At 40.2% G+C, this 9,574-nt stretch overlaps 1 protein-coding gene across 5 annotated transcripts in view; it reads right to left on the reverse strand.

Annotated features, from left to right (window-relative positions):
* ZNF618 (zinc finger protein 618) overlaps positions 1–5,261 on the reverse strand; it is a 771,796-nt gene extending 766,535 nt beyond the window's left edge. For all 5 annotated transcript variants that reach the window (XM_033960461.1, XM_033960460.1, XM_033960462.1 and 2 more), the window contains exon 1: positions 4,743–5,261. The gene's annotated coding sequence lies outside the window, so the exon portion shown is untranslated. The remainder of the gene's footprint in view (positions 1–4,742) is intronic.
* Between the last annotated feature and the right edge of the window lie 4,313 nt (positions 5,262–9,574).

The raw sequence follows: 9,574 nt of genomic DNA on the forward strand, positions 1-9,574 counted from the left end.
GCAGACTCGGAGGACAGTGAAGAAGGGGAAGATCAGGATGTCCAGAATGTCTTAACCGCCGGAGGAACACAACTGCCACAGCGTGAGATTGTGAGTTTGGTAGGGGATCAGCAGAGTCAATCTCCAGAACAGCAATTTTCAGGTACTGTGAAAATTAAACCGTTTGTAGTAGTTCCTTTGAAAAAACCAGCTGTGATAGATCTAAATTCAATTTGGGAAGCTATTTCCGAATTGCAGACCTCATTGGGAACTCAGATGCAAAATTTAACTTCATACTGTTCTGGAATATTACTGGATTCTACAAAATTACATCAAAGAGTCGATAAAATGGAGGCAGATGTCCTGCAACATAGACAAAACTTAGACACTTTGACTGTGCAAAATCAGCTATTAATGAAAGATAATGGGAACATTAATTTTAAACTTGAGATGCTGGAGAATGCGTCAAGAAGTAAAAATTTGAGGTTAATTAATTTTCCTAAATTGCAATTGGTTTCACCACTTGACCTGTTCAAAAGGTATCTCACTGAAGTTTTGAAAATACCACAAATATCCTACCCACCGGTGGTTAGAATATATTACCTTCCAACTGGAAAGAAGAAAATGGCTGAAGAACAACAGGTTCCTGTGGAAGGAACTTTAGACGTACTAGATTTGACTAATATTTTAGAAAGATCAGACTCTGACCAGATAACTGTGGCTACACTTTTTGTACAACTAGCACTGGAATCTGATAGGGAGTGGTTACTGAAAATATTCTTTAAATTTAAAGATACAGAATTTATGAAGAATAAAATTAGAATGTATCCAGATGTATCTAGAGTAACCCAGAAAAAGAGGAAGCAATTCTTAATTCTTCGCCCCCAGGTGTTAAAATTGGGGGCATCGTTTGTACTTAGATTTCCTTGTAAATGTATAATTAATTTCCAGGGAACTAGATATATATTTTTTGAATCTTAACAATTGTCAAGATTTATTTCAGCTAATGAGGTGTCTACTGCTGTTAACCCGAATAACTTGCAACAGGAAGGCTCTTAATTAGTAGGGCCCTAGGTGTGATTCAGGTCTATTCTTTGTTTACCTAAGAATGTTTAAAGAATTATAACTACACTGATTTTCTTAAAGCTCACTCCTTAAATATAGTGGACTAACTAACAGTACAATTGAAGACATTTTCCAATGATTTAATTTTATTGTTACTTTTAAAATATTTGAAGTGTAACTGTTAAAATGTTGATTTTGTTGATCATGAAAATGAAAATTAATAAACATTAAAATGAGAAAAAAAAAAAAAAATTTTAAGAACTTGATGAGGGAAAACTTAGTTGAGTGAAAAGCCAAAAATGGAAAAAGTGTTATAAAAACTATACTAAATTTAGAAGCATGTTTATAGTCTATTAGGATTTAGTATGTGGTAATCACTACAATGTACTAAAAACTGCAAGCATGGTAAAAAACGAACAAACAAACAGGCTTACTGATTAGCATGGGATGGAGCAGAGACTGGTTAGGACATAGCCCAGATTCACTAAAGATAGTGGCTCAATCACTGTTGGTCAATTCTCTGGCTGATTTTAAAACAGCGATTGAGTCACTATCAAGTTTGCATGCAAATGATTTGCAAAATATCTGTTTAAATGAAAAAAAAAAACCCCGGCAGACATGTCGGTAACATAGTTACTGACAGGTCTACAGCAGTCAGGTTTTAAGATCGTAAAACCTGATGCAAAATAGCTAAGCAAATGTTAGTGAATCAATCGCTTGGCTATTTTGCATGGAGTTTTACAAATTTGCATGGCCAGATCAGAAAATGGGCGATTGAGGGGAAAAACAATTGGTGGGCCATTTTGTGAACTGGGTTGGTTTAGCAACGATTGCTGACTTTAGTGAATCGGGGCCATAGTAATTGGCGCATGCTGTCACTTTTGCAGCCCAAAGAAGAGGTATTAAATTCATTTGTAAATTAGCATGAATACACAACCTGCTGGAAAAACCTTTCTGTCCAGTAATTGCAGGAGACATGGTGGACATCCCCCCCACCCCCCAACACAGTTACTGTGTAGCCTTTGTATTTACCATACATTAAATTTGGCTGTTTAACGCTGCATTTTACCAAACAGGCTCTTTAATTTTTATCATACATAAATTTTACACTACCATTAATTCCAATAAAATCTTTAAAACAATTAAAAAGCTGAATATAAGCAACCTAAAAATATAGAAAGGTCATTTGCAGACACTCTAACCATGCCACTCACATCTTAAGTTTGTATCCCATGGATAGCCTGCAAAATTATTTTCTTTTTTAATCTGGTTGATGTAATAGCTATTCTATGTCTGGCAGTTTGACAATTTTACCATGAATTATGATTGTACCAAATACATTATTCATTATTTAATTTAACCAAATAGCACAGGATACTTAGGGCCTGAGTCATGTATTATGGCTAAAAATTTAAGCTTTCATTTGCCAGAAAACCCCAAGAAAGACAAAATCGGCTGGACTTTCCCAGCACATAAAATTTCACAACCCTGACTGGCCTACAGACTATTGGATATATCGAGTAACACGTTTTGGACAAACCGTATATTATGAAATTAAAGTTCAATTTTATACTGTTTTCTCTTAGGAGCAGGAGAGAAAACTACACGCATGAGATTCACCTGAACTATGATGTATTCAAACTTTTTTTTGTTTTGTTTTCAGTTGGTTCTACTGCTATGACATTCATTAAACCAGAGCAAATCATTAAGCTTATCTATTTAATATTTGACAGAATAGCAAAACTGGTTACTGTGGGCAGTCCTAACTTAAATGTCAGAATTTCCTCAATAAACACACAACAGTGAAACTGTGAAGCACAATTGTCAACAGAAAAAATCTCAACAACATAAAGAATTATAATAATCTGCAGAATTGTTATTTGTAGAAGCGATTTCAGATTTGCACTAATTTTTGATAATTAAAATTTAACAGACCATGAGTCACATAAATCATTAACAACTGGTCATAAGGTTTACTGCACACCACAATTTTATATGCTAATCATTAAGTATTATGCTCTTCCAACCTTATATGCTCCCTCCACCCCCATTACTATACTGCTGAACACAGCACACCAACATTCAAATATAGTTTTACAGTTCCCCTATTAGTGGAACAATGCAACCACAAACCTAAGAAACACTGAAATAAAATGCAATATCTATTAAGCTCTACAAAAAAAAAACAAACCTACAACCCTGCAAACAGGAGCTCCCAAGAAATTAAAGTTACTAATTAATTCAAAATGATAGCCAAAGCTCAAAATAAAAAGGGGGTGGGGTCAGGTTGGGGAGAAGCATACATAGTTTATAGCTTTGAAAACAAAATCATATCAGGACTCGAATTTCATTTTCTAAAATACTCATACAGTAATTTAAACAAAGATTGAAACCTGATTCAAAATATCTATTTTTTTATTCTGCATTTCAAAATGTAATATAACTAATCCATATGGAAATTTTGCATACCTATAAACTGTACTGCATTTTATTCTGAAATTTGAAAAAAAAGCCCCTGCACCAAGTTTGCAAAATTTTAACTGTGAAATAAAAATGAGGACATTTAAATTCCATTAAGTCCATCTATAAACCAAATTCTGTTTTTTTAAAAATGAAATCATTATGCAATATGTAGATGTAGTTTCACTTCATTTACAAAACATAAACAATGTAAAAATCGGTTTTGGGTGTGTCCACCACAAATTTTCAAATTATATTTTCTTTCATAAGGTCCTACATCCTAAAACCATTGATGTAAAACTTAACTGACATCACACCAAAACAGAATCGTAATTTCACATTTCAATTGTACTTTAAATTTTTTTAAATCATTGCATAAAAGTTAAGAATCATAACAGTAAAAAAGCTAAAGTAAAATATATATTTCACCAGGCTAATAAAACAAATTTCATTAATTTTCATTTTCACTAATATTTTTAAATTTCCATTCACATATGCAGATATTTATTTCTTAATCAGAACACATTTATTAAGTATACATGAAAAATATTAGCAGAACTTTCTAAATTCTCCCTTTTCAAAATGTTCACAATCTAAACTTTTATTTAAAACAGAAAAAGGAGAAAAAGAAAAAAATCCCAGCAAATATTTCCTTTTTTCAATTTTAATTTCTTTTATTTACAAAATAGTATCCTCTAGGTGGCGTTGTTTTAATGAAACAAAACTGCCGTTTCGGAAAAAAAAAAACTGGAAAAATTGAAAAAGAGAAATAAAAGAGGGGCCTTAGAAATCTTCCGCTTTATATACATGTAAAGAAGGAAAGGTTGGTTATTAAAACAGAGAAACGCGGCTCCACAAAAGAAAAACTGCCGACACTAAGCTGGCAAATTCGAGAATTTTTTTTTCCTTTTTGAAACCTTGTTTCATTTTTCTAAAACGAGAATTGTCCAAACTGACATGGCTGACTCTGCTGGCTTTGTTTTCCCAGTCGATAACCAATTTAATCAATCCCGACAAATTACAAATAATAAAAAGAGAGACACGCAGAACCAGCCTGCTTAGTTTTCCAAGGAATTTCTGAAATAAAATTAAAAATCTTCGCTCCCTACTCCTACTCCTCCCCCCTCAAAAAAAAAAAATTGCGTTCTCAATTAATTTTTTTTTTTTTTTAAGTAACACAACCATGAAAACGCTTTCCAAGTACAGGGGAAGCCCGGGTGGCGTGCCGGCTCAGTTACCTTGGCTGCTGGAGGTGGTGCATGTGTCTACCGAAGCTCCGCTGCCCACCGCTCCTGCTCCCGCCGCGTCCGGTCCTCGGTGCGCGCTCTCCCCGCCTCGCTCGGGCCAGAGAGGAGGAGGAGGAGGTAGTGGAGAGGGAGGGAGGAGGTGCTGCGTGCTGTGTGCACGGCACAAAAGAGCTCTGCCGTCCGTGCGTCTTGATGTAGACCCACCGAGCTCCGGGCTCCGGAGCCAGCGCTGCTGTGACCAAGCAGGTCGACTCTGAAGACACACTGTAAAGCAAGGTGTACTCCCTCGGATTTTCTATCGCTGTTCTGTGCGATGAGCGTGTCAGTCGACGCGCGTCCTGACCAGCTGATGAAGACGAAGGGAGATACAGTACTTGAGGAGCGCGGCCGGCGCGAAGTTAGTAAGGCGTTCGCAGAGTGTCGAGAGCCAGTGCGGCCGCCGGTGCGAGCTGTGGCCGTATGGGCCTGGAGGCTACATAGCAAAACAAAAACAGGAAGATTTCTCTGGGTTCTTTGTTTTTTCCTATACCTTAGTGACCCCCAGATACCGTCCTTCAAATTTTGTGTGCACTCTGCATATGCATTTAACGTCCAAGCATCTTTGGTTAATCTTCTTTTTCAATCAAGTTCTAATGAATACTAAGAGGGAAGTTATAAAGGTGGGTTGTTGAAATATGTTGTTTTACTGTTAACCCGGTTCTTAGTAACTGGATCTCTTTCCGTGTGGACGATGGGGTAAAACGACTTGTCTTAAAGATAGAGCACATTATGATAATTCTCCCCCACCAGACAAAATGTACAGGCAATGTTTATTATATCAAATATTAAATGTGGTTAATAATACCACCTTAAAACCAAGCAAAGGACCGACACGGTCTGTGTTTCGGTTAACAGGCCTTCTTCAGGGGTCCATGGTTGCTAAGGTTTCGAATTAAACCGCAATGCAAATAATAAACCTAAACCTGTATAAATCTGGGGTAATCGCTAGCCAGGGATCTCAGCATAAACTTGCAACAGAGCATTATGTAACTCACTTTTATTATTGGGTAAACCGATATAAGCAGGAGGAAAAAAATATAAATTTACAAAGATTATAACAGTCTTTAAATTACTTAAGAGGAAAGCTTAGGCTACCCTTAAAATGGGTTATTTTACTGTTAACATGGGTTAATAAGTAGTTTTCTTTCTCTTTCCATAAAATGGGACCTGTACTATAATAGCATGAGTTAGTGGTAATAACCTATCTTAAGAGTAGCCTAGGCAGATCCCAACTGAATGTCTCTCTTGCCCCCCCCCCCAATTCCTCTCCATCACACATCTGCTCAACTAATCAAGCTAAAAGTACACAAACAAAAAAATAAAAGCATGGTTGTATGCTGGGGATTCACAAAATCCTACAAAAGCCCTGACAGCACTACTGGTTGAGCAAGCATCAGGCAAAGGTGGCACAATCTCAGGGGATTCAATGAATCTGCAGAAGCCCTTGATGGAATTGCTCTGTTAAGCCTAAGAGAAGAGGGAAGGTTCAGTGTAGAAGGAGGTAGTAGATAAGGCCAGTCTTCTGGGCATGTGTGGGCATCAATAGACTGCTCTGCTATGTATGTGTGGGCACAAGGGACTGTGTTTTTGGGAGGGGGCACTAGACACCTGTTGTATGCATATACATTTTGGATAGGGACCAGGTCTGCTTTTACCAGTGGACAAAGGGGGCAGTTGCTCTGGGTCCCTGCATAGAGGGGGGCCCAGCTGCATAGTTGCCCATTGGTACCACGTTTCCTTGAAAATAATACAGTGTCATATTAATTTTGGGTCCAAAAAACGCACTAGGGCTTATTTTTTTTCATGTACAATGATCATCTCTCCCTTCCTCTCCTACACCCTCCCCCCTCTTTCCTTTCTCATCCCCACCTGTGCAGCATCTTTCCTCCCCTCTCACCCATCCCCTTGTGCCTTCCCTCTGCAGCATCTTTCTATCCCTCCCTCCCATCCTCCCCGTGAAGCAGAAACCTTGAGCAGCATCTTTATATCCCTTCCTTCTTCCCTCCCATTGTGCAGCAGATCCCTTGCATAGCATCTTTCTATCTCCCCCCGCGCAGCAGAATCACACTGACCCTCCTACCGCGAGACCGACATATCTCCCTCCAAACAGCAGTGTTGGAAGCACTTTAAACAGGCTGCTTCGTAGTCTTCTCCTGCCGGGTCCTACCCTCTGCTGCATCGCCACAAGACCGACATACCTCCCTCCAAACAGCAGCGTCAGCAGCACTGTAAACAGGCTGCTTTGCAGCCTTCTCCCGCCAGGGCCTTCCCTGTGCCACGTCGCTGATGACATCATCATTGATGCGGCAGAAGGTAGGACCCAGCGGGAAAGACCACTAAGAAGAACATAAGAAATGCCTCCGCTGGGTCAGACCTGAGGTCCATCGCGCCCAGCAGTCCGTTCACGCGGCGGCCCAACAGGTCCAGGACCTGTGCAGTAACCTCTATCTGTACCCGTCTATCCCCTTTTCCAGCAGGAATTTGTCCAACCCCAGTACCGTACTCTTCCCTATAACGTCCTCTGGAAGTGCATTCCAGGTGTCCACCACACGTTGTGTAAAGAAGAACTTCCTAGCATTTGTTTTGAATCTGTCCCCTTTCAACTTTTCCAAATGCCCTCTGGTTTTTTTATTTTCTGAAAGTTTGAAGAATCTGTCCCTCTCTACTCTCTCTATGCCCTTCATGATCTTGTAAGTCTCTATCATATCCCCTCTAAGTCTTCTTTTCTCCAGGGAAAAGAGTCCCAGTTTTTCCAATCTCTCAGCGTATGAAAGGCTTTCCATCCCCTTAATCAGTCGTGTCGCTCTCCTCTGAATTCTCTCGAGTAACGCCATATCCTTCTTAAGGTACGGTGACCAATACTGGACGCAGTACTCAAGATGCGGACGCACCATTGCCCGGTACAGCGGCAGGATAACTTCTTTCGTTCTGGTTGTAATACCCTCTCTTAGCAGCCGCTGCGCACTGTGCCGTCGGCTTCATTGTCATGTCCACCATTACCCCCAAGACCCTTTCTTGGATACTCTCAGTCAATAACATCCCTCCCATCGTATAATTGTACCTCGGGTTTCTGCTTCCCACATGCAATACTTTACACTTCTCAACATTGAACTTCATCTGCCATCTCTCTGCCCATTCCCCTAGTTTGTCCAAATCCCTTTGCAATTCTTCGCAGTCCTCCTTTGTCCGAGCTCCACTAAATAGTTTGGTGTCGTCCGCAAATTTTATTATCTCACACTTCGTCCCTGTTTCTAGATCATTTATGAATATGTTAAAAAGCAGCGGCCCGAGCACCAAGCTCTGCGGAACACCACTTGTGACCTTTCTCCAGTCTGAGTAGTGGCCCTTCACCCCTACCCTCTGTTTCCTACCCTCTAACCAGTTTCTGATCCATCTATGCACGTCTCCATCCACCCCATGGTTCTTCAGTTTCCGGAGTAGACGTTCATGAGGCACCTTGTCAAAGGCTTTCTGGAAATCTAGATATATGATGTCTATGGGGTCTCCTCTGTCCTTCTGTTTGTTAATTCCTTCGAAGAAGTGCAATAAGTTAGTCAGGCACGATCTCCCCCTGCAGAAACCATGTTGGCTGGTTATCAGAAGTTCGTTTTTTTCAAAATGTTCATCGATGTTTTCTTTTATCAGTGCTTCCGCCATCTTCCCCGGAACCGAGGTCAGACTCACCGGTCTGTAGTTTCCCGGGTCACCTCTAGATCCCTTTTTAAAGATGGGCGTAACGTTGGCTATCTTCCAATCCTCCGGGATCACACCATGTTTTCAGAGATAGGTTGCAAATTTGCTGTAGTAGTTCCGCTATTTCCTCCTTTAGTTCCTTCAGAACCCTTGGATGGATTTCATCTGGACCCGATGATTTGTCAGTTTTTAGTTTTTCTATCTGCCTGCGCACATCATCAAGGCTCACTTCCATGGATGTTAACTTTTGTACTTGATTTCCATTGAAGATTTGTTCAGGTTCCGGTATGTTGGTTGTGTCTTCGCTTGTAAATACAGACGAAAAGAACATGTTAAGTCTTTCTGTGACCTCTTTCTCTTCCTTCACCGCTCCCTTCAGGTCTCCGTCATCCAGTGGTCCCACCTCCTCCCTAGCCAGCTGTTTCCCTTTAATATATCTAAAGAACGGCTTGAAATTTCGTGCTTCCCTGGCTAGTCTCTCTTCATACTCTTTTTTGGCTTTTCGAACCACACGGTGACATTCTTTTTGATACTTCCTGTGCTCTTTCCAGTTTCCCTCAGATTTGTCCTTTTTCCATTTTCTGAATGAATTTTTCTTATTGCCTATCGCTTCCTTCACTATTTTAGTTATCCACGCCGGGTCTTTTGTTCGACTCTTGTTGCACCCTTTTCTGAATCTGGGGATATACAGATTTTGTGCCACGCTCACCGTGTCCTTGAAAAAGGACCAGGCATGTTCTACCGTCTGCCATTTTTTGGACGTGTTCCTAAGTTTCTTCTTTACCATTCTCCTCATTGCTTCGTAGTTGCCCTTCCTGAAGTTAAAAGTTGTCGCTATGGTTCTCTTTCCTTTCAGTATTCCTATTTCCACCTTGAACTTGATCATATTATGATCACTGTTTCCCAACGGTCCCACTACTTCCACTTCCTTTGCAGGTCCCCTTAGCCCATTTAGGATTAGATCCAGAGTGGCATTTCCTCTCGTCGGTTCTCTAACATGCTGCTCCATGAAGCAATCTTGTACAGCCTCCAGAAATTCTGCCTCCCTAGCGCATCTTGAGCTTCCAAGACTCCAGTCTATCCCAGGGTAG

The sequence above is a fragment of the Geotrypetes seraphini genome, chromosome 10 (assembly GCF_902459505.1).
Source record: "Geotrypetes seraphini chromosome 10, aGeoSer1.1, whole genome shotgun sequence".
Classification (NCBI taxonomy): Eukaryota; Metazoa; Chordata; class Amphibia; order Gymnophiona; family Dermophiidae; genus Geotrypetes; species Geotrypetes seraphini.